The sequence below is a fragment of the Aedes aegypti genome, chromosome 2 (assembly GCF_002204515.2).
Source record: "Aedes aegypti strain LVP_AGWG chromosome 2, AaegL5.0 Primary Assembly, whole genome shotgun sequence".
In the NCBI taxonomy this organism is placed as follows: Eukaryota; Metazoa; Arthropoda; class Insecta; order Diptera; family Culicidae; genus Aedes; species Aedes aegypti.
In genome coordinates this window covers 331,131,970-331,138,399 of record NC_035108.1, presented here as the reverse complement: position 1 = coordinate 331,138,399, position 6,430 = coordinate 331,131,970, and the positions used below count along the sequence as shown (strand labels likewise).

General features: G+C 37.7%; 1 long non-coding RNA gene across 1 annotated transcript; it reads right to left on the bottom strand.

The window, feature by feature from the left end:
- Positions 1-4,769: 4,769 nt before the first annotated feature.
- Positions 4,770-5,373, bottom strand: LOC110675824. Its single transcript, XR_002499827.1, has 2 exons — positions 5,260-5,373; positions 4,770-5,182 (listed from the first exon to the last, which is right to left on the bottom strand). It is a non-coding gene; the product is annotated as an uncharacterized LOC110675824 (long non-coding RNA).
- Between the last annotated feature and the right edge of the window lie 1,057 nt (positions 5,374-6,430).

Sequence of the window (6,430 nt, the reverse complement as noted above, 5' to 3'; positions counted from 1 at the left end):
AAACAAAACATTTACTGTATAGATTTTGAAAACAAAAATTAACTACACTCTGTTTTCTTACACATATACGGGAAAACATTGTTTTACTTACAGAAATCAGCTACCACATTCCGACTAATCGGTTTTGCCTACCCGGGGTGAGAGTATTGGCTGCCATTCTCAAACACTGCGCCATTTCATTCATTTAATGGCACTCCGGATGATTTTAACCACACTTCTAGTCACTGTTTTTTCTTTTATTCAAAACACGGATCACTTTTCTTTATTCCAAATATTAATAATTTGTATGCACCATCAGAAAAATACTAGGCACTCCCGTTTGCTCACAGATAATTATTATGGTTCCGTGGAAACGCTCGATATTTTTTTTCGTAACTGGCAGGATTCGCCAAATGTGGAGTTTGGAATTGGAGTGGGCAAACGGGAGCACCATCAAAAGCATGACACCCTGCTTGTGACGTTACTTGAAGAGTGAGTGGATGGTTTGTGCAATGCCTACTTGATTGCCAGATTCAAGATCGGGTAGTATGACCAGTAGTTTGTCGCTAAGAGTAATCAGAACGCCACAGAAAGCATAGGGTTCCAACAATGCGGATCAATACCACACAATACTGGAACAAACTCACCGGATTGATTCTCTAAATTTATGTGCTGCCTGTCACTTCCGGATGGTTCGGTGAACTTAGGGCAGCCAAAAACCAACAGTACTGAGGACACAAATCAAACAAATCACTTTTTCATTTTTCACTTTTCACTATTCCATTTCTGAATGTAAAAACTGTCCTGCTTGGGCTTCACGAAGCACTACCCAGTAAGACGCACCAAAACAGGAAAAAAAAATCTCCGGCGACGAAAACATGCGCGAAACCGTGAGCTAAATCTATCGGACGACGCAAAACCGAACTGTCCTGCTTGGGCTTCACGGAGCACTACCGTTTTTGCCTGCAATTTTACATTTAGTAAAAAGTACACATTATGCTTCGCCATGCTGCATCGCAAACTGTTATGAAAATCTATTGAGTTTTGTGTATTAGAACAAAATCGATCGCTGTATGGTGCAGAACCATCTGATCTAAGGTTTTGAAAATTTTTAATAGTTGACAAAATTTATTTCCACATAGTATCTTAACGTTTTCTGAGCACAGCAGTATTTTTTTGAAGTTTTTCGCACCCCTAAATCGCGGAAAAATAATTAAGCTTCACTCATTTAAAGACGGATAACATAATGACAGCTCGGTTTTTATCGCAAATTTGTGTGATTTTGAAATATCATGCACAGTTGGTTAACAAACTGAAAAGGAGGCCTTGATGCGAAAATTATTCGGTTGCGTTGACACCACGGAGCAGTCCAAAACTATCCACAGCCATTTACGACAATATCTAACCAGTTTCCTATACTATCCAAAATAACAATAAACCAACACTACCGCGAACGGTTTTGACAGTTTGGTTAATTGTAAATGGGAAAATAACAGTGCGGGGAATAGGCGGTTAAGTTATGTAACCATATAAAAACGTCGATTTTCTCGAACAAAATTTGCAATGGATAGTTTCCCAAAGAGTGGTTATACCATCCATTTCTTGGCGAAATTGCTGTAAGACAAATAGTTTGCAAACTGTTAAATCATATATTTATATATACACGGTGAAAATCGAATATACTAAATAGCTTAGTGTTTAATATTTCGTTGACATTCTTCATATTAATCCATAGTGATGCATATCAGATATTCACTGGATGATTATGTTTTATACATTGAAATGAATATCGGACGTTTATTTCCTCCTTTTCATAAGCGTTATTGTTTGTTAATCTTGTGACTTGTGAAAATTCATTTTACTTTCCAGCACACAAGCAGCGACATGTTCGCTTAAAATACAGCTCAAAGTTTCAAAATATGGACCACACTGAAGCAACTATATTAAAAGGTAAGTAAAAAAAATGTGTATAACATAATCATTACGAAAATTGATTATTTATCGATAGATAGCATGGAATTAGGTGATGCCAGTGGGAGATGTGCCTGGCCAAAGATGGCCAGCAGGAAGCACCTAGAGAGAGAAGAGCCTCGAGAAGTATCACATGAGTCGGGATATGTTCCTTGGATTTTTCGCAGAGCAAGATTACAAACGCTATTTCATGGACAAACTGATGGCAAAGATATCAGTTTCTACATGCCGCTGAAGCAAAGATGGTCTGGGCAGCTCACTATGATGCAATGAGGAGGGAATCATGGAACCCATCGAGCTACACAAGAAAACCGGCAGAGCCAAACTAGGAACCAGAATCTAAATTACCGTCGGTGAGTTCAGGACGGAATTGGAAGAAACCTTATTTATGAGTAACCAAAAACAGACCGAACTGATGATTTATATGAAAATAAATGCGCTTCATGCGAAAATTCACATGATTGAGTTTTTCTGGCCTTTGTTTACAGTGATTAGTGAAAAATGGCTAATTTTATTCATAACACATGATTTTAAAAGTTTAAGCGTGAAATACATATTTTCCGAATAATCGTTTACCAATATAAAACCCGTTTATACTAGCCAAGCTTAATACGCTTATATGCATCGCAATGAGTGAATAGACTGAATAGGGTTTTAGAATGGTATTTAAGCCATCTAGTATAATATTTTCTTAAGCTAAGTATGCTGTTCAGCTCAAGAAAAGTAAAAATTTCTGCGGAAAGAAATGGTCAAGAAATTTTCTACAGTGAGCCCCATTTGAATTGACATTTCTTTTCAACTGCGTACTGCGATCAAAGAAAAATAGTTTTCTTGAGCATTTCTTGCAAGAAATTTCCCACGCATCGTGATAGGCGATTACTTTTCTGTTGAAAATCGATAAAAAAGAATATATGTGTAATAAACCATTTCCGTGAAAAAATTTTATTGGCTTATATGCTTTCTGTCAATTTACTGAACAAACTTTCCTAAGGAACCGATATGTTTTGGAGCCTTTAACTGTAAGAAAACAATGAAAAACTTGCGGCACGTTAGTGCACCCCTCGGTCCCCTACAATTTGTTTCACCTCGAAAAAATGCAGACCCCTTTTTCCCCTATGGTTTTGCCTCCACGTTGTGGTGAATTTAAGATCAGCTGGCATGACCAGATGATTTTTGTTTATGTTTTCATTCATCATAATGGGCTCCGTTGCGGTTTCGCTCCCTCCTTCCTTCACGGCTCCTGAAGTCTCCGTAATCACCGCGGAAACTACCTTCACCGCTTCGGCCGGTTATGACCGCACCCGGCGAACACTATTTACACTGTACTGTAACGCAAGGATTGTAGTCGACAGATGCCTGATCTCTCTGCTTTGTGCCGACGAGGATTGAAGGGATTGAATATGCCGGAAGATTCCCGTCTAGAGGCAGCAACAGCCGCTCAAAATTTCCTTGCGCGGCCGTTGCTGCTTCAAGGCGGAAATCTTCCGGATCAACAGCCAACAGATAGATTATTCATGCCGACAAATAGGCATGAATAGTAAAAAAAATAGCCTCTAATAGAACTAGCGGTACCGTAACTGCTGGGTGGATGAGAGATTTGTTGTTAGGGGGTGGTTTTGAATTCTGAATCTGTGGAGGAAAAAAAATGTCCTGAAGGAGGACTTGAATCGGGTTGGTGTTGGAACTGTGATTCAGAACGGGTTGCGCCAGTTCCAACCTGGTTTAAAAACGTTTGTTTGAGTAGTTTCGGTGGCGCTCCTGTTTGGGGCGCCCTGACTGGGATCACGGTCAGTTTGAGTGTGCACCTGATTTGACGTTTGCAAATGTAAACAAGCATCCCAATGCAGGGGAGGAATCGAAAAACTGTTGCAAAATCACCACGCTGATACCCATACACTGAAAACATTCTACAAGCTGGATCAATGTGTTTCACACGTGAATTTTCACTAATTGTAAAACACATCGATCGATGGTGTAAAACCAGTCGCTATCGGCAATCGAAATTAAAATGTAAAACAAGTTAATTTACAAATTATCGAAAACTTTGCAGTAGGATTTATTAGCGATTGCTTGATTTTCTGATTCCAGGCACCCATTACGGGCACCCGGTTTCTCCAAAAATAACATGGCATTTAACATGTTACGCGTGAACGACAAATGTGAGTTCTTGTCATGATAGGCAAACTAGTTTTACTAGTGATGGATATCGCCATTGTAAAACACGTTCAAATCATGTGTAAAATACTTTGCTATAGAACCAAAGTCAATCCTTCACAGAATCACAAGTTTTACACGTCATTTCACCTTGCAATTCGACACCAGAGATCCACGTTGAAAAGAATTAGGATCGAACGTGTAGATTATTTTCAGTGTAGGGTTGAACAAACTGTGCCGCATCTCGAATTATATTTCAAAATGTGGTGAGTATCCATGTTTTCAAAAATTTGTAAGAAAATCAAGAGTACATATAAACAAAATCTGAAAGCGTTAATATTCATTAAAGATGATTGTCCTTCGAAGAAAAATACAAAAACTGGGTGTTAGATCTGACGGAAATGGTCTATTATAAGCTTATGGTGCTTTATTTTATTTTAACCCTATGCTGAACTGTTCCGTTATGTTTATACAATAAGTTAACTACAATGGAATTATACCATTATCCATAAGCAATAAAACAAGCATATCGTGTGAAACAAAATTATATCAATCAAAATATACAGATATGTCGATTGATGCCTATTTTTTGAAAGCGATTTTCGATCACACGTGCAGCTTGTTTCATTACTTGTAATATAAATAAAATAAATGAACAAGTACACTTTAATTTTAAATGTTATTATTGAGCATTTTACTCTCTTACACTTTACATACATTCACTTCAGCCGTATTCATCATATTATTTCCAAATTTTCCGCAAAATGAGCCCATTATTCCAATCCGGCAGCTTCGCAACATCTTCGTAGTGATACAGGCATCCGTCATGTAGGTGATAGCCGAATGGGACGAGTTCCGGACATTTTCTGCAGGTCATCAAACGAATTACCTGATTCTTGTAATTATCAGGCAGCAGTCACCAAAGCAATGAGGACGGATTTCGCTTGCCTTCTCATTGAGTTCAGGTTGTGTCCGGTGTGTTAAACGTTTTCGTTGCTAGTCTTGCCCGTGGAAGTGACGACAGCATTTTTGGCTGATCTCGCAGAAATCCTCTTGCTCGTTTGACTGCATCCAAATCCTTCCGAAAAAAAGGAAATTAGTAGCATATTACATATTTACCTATGGACGGGACAAACTGAGGAAAAGATTACTTACCAGTGATTTTGTTTCCGGTTCCAGATCAGATATTTATTTTTTTCAACGCAACAACAAAAAGACGCAAAAAGCAGCAGAAAAGTGCAAACTCAATTTGTTTTGTTTTTTTTTTCTTTCTAAAGCTAAGTATGCAGTTCAGTTCAAGAAAAGTAAAAATTTCTGCTCAAGAAATGGTCAAGAAATTTTCTATAGTGAGCTCCATTTGAATTGACATTTCTTTTCAACAGCGTACTGCGATAAAAGAAAAATGCTTTTCTTGAGCATTTTTTGCAAGAAATTTCCCACGCATCGAGATAGGCGATTACTTTTCTGTTGAAGTGCATACTTCGCTTAAGATGCGTGGTGACAAAGACGCTAAAAATACTCTGCACAGTGAAAGTGAAAGTTTCAAACCGATTAAATGTTTTTTGGGCTTTTTGCACATTCAATTTAAAAAAGGAGATCATCCAAGCATTGTTATGTTTGTTATATACTTGTGTAGAAAAGATCAAAATGTATTCATCGCTATATGAAATGTATGAAGCTATTATCATCAAAGTGTATGTTTAGCGTGCATTAAATTGAATTATTGCTCGTACAATTCGCCAAACTGTGAAATAAATGTTATATATTGTGAAATGCTCTTGTGGAGGTGTGTTGCATAAATAGAAACGAAAATCATTTGCCAGATGGTGGCTTTATATTGTTACTATTTCTGGCGAGTTTTCGCTCCAAATTGTTCAACTATTTTTGAATCCTTTCATAAGTTATCACTACTTGGAATGTAGTACTCGTAACATTTTTTATTATCCGAAGCTATCGATTTCATTCTGTTCGACATTAAAGAGATTGTTTGTGGAACATTAACATTAACAGATACAGGAAACTTTCTGTTTGAAATATAATGTGAACTGTATTTTTCTATGCAGGGGTACCGCTAGTTCTATTAGAGGCTGTTATTTACTATTCATGCCGACAAATGCCTTAATCCACAGACAGACGTTTAAGCAGGAACAAATTTATTCAAAATTCCTGTGTAAATTCTACCGTGGTGTCACCTAGGGAGCAAATTGCTGCAGTACAGTGACAGTTCGTAAAAGCACGTGGCTTCATCTTCTCGCTTACCACCCAGTCCACCACCCACTGAACAAAAATATCAAAACAATCACTTTAAAAATGATTCACACAATTG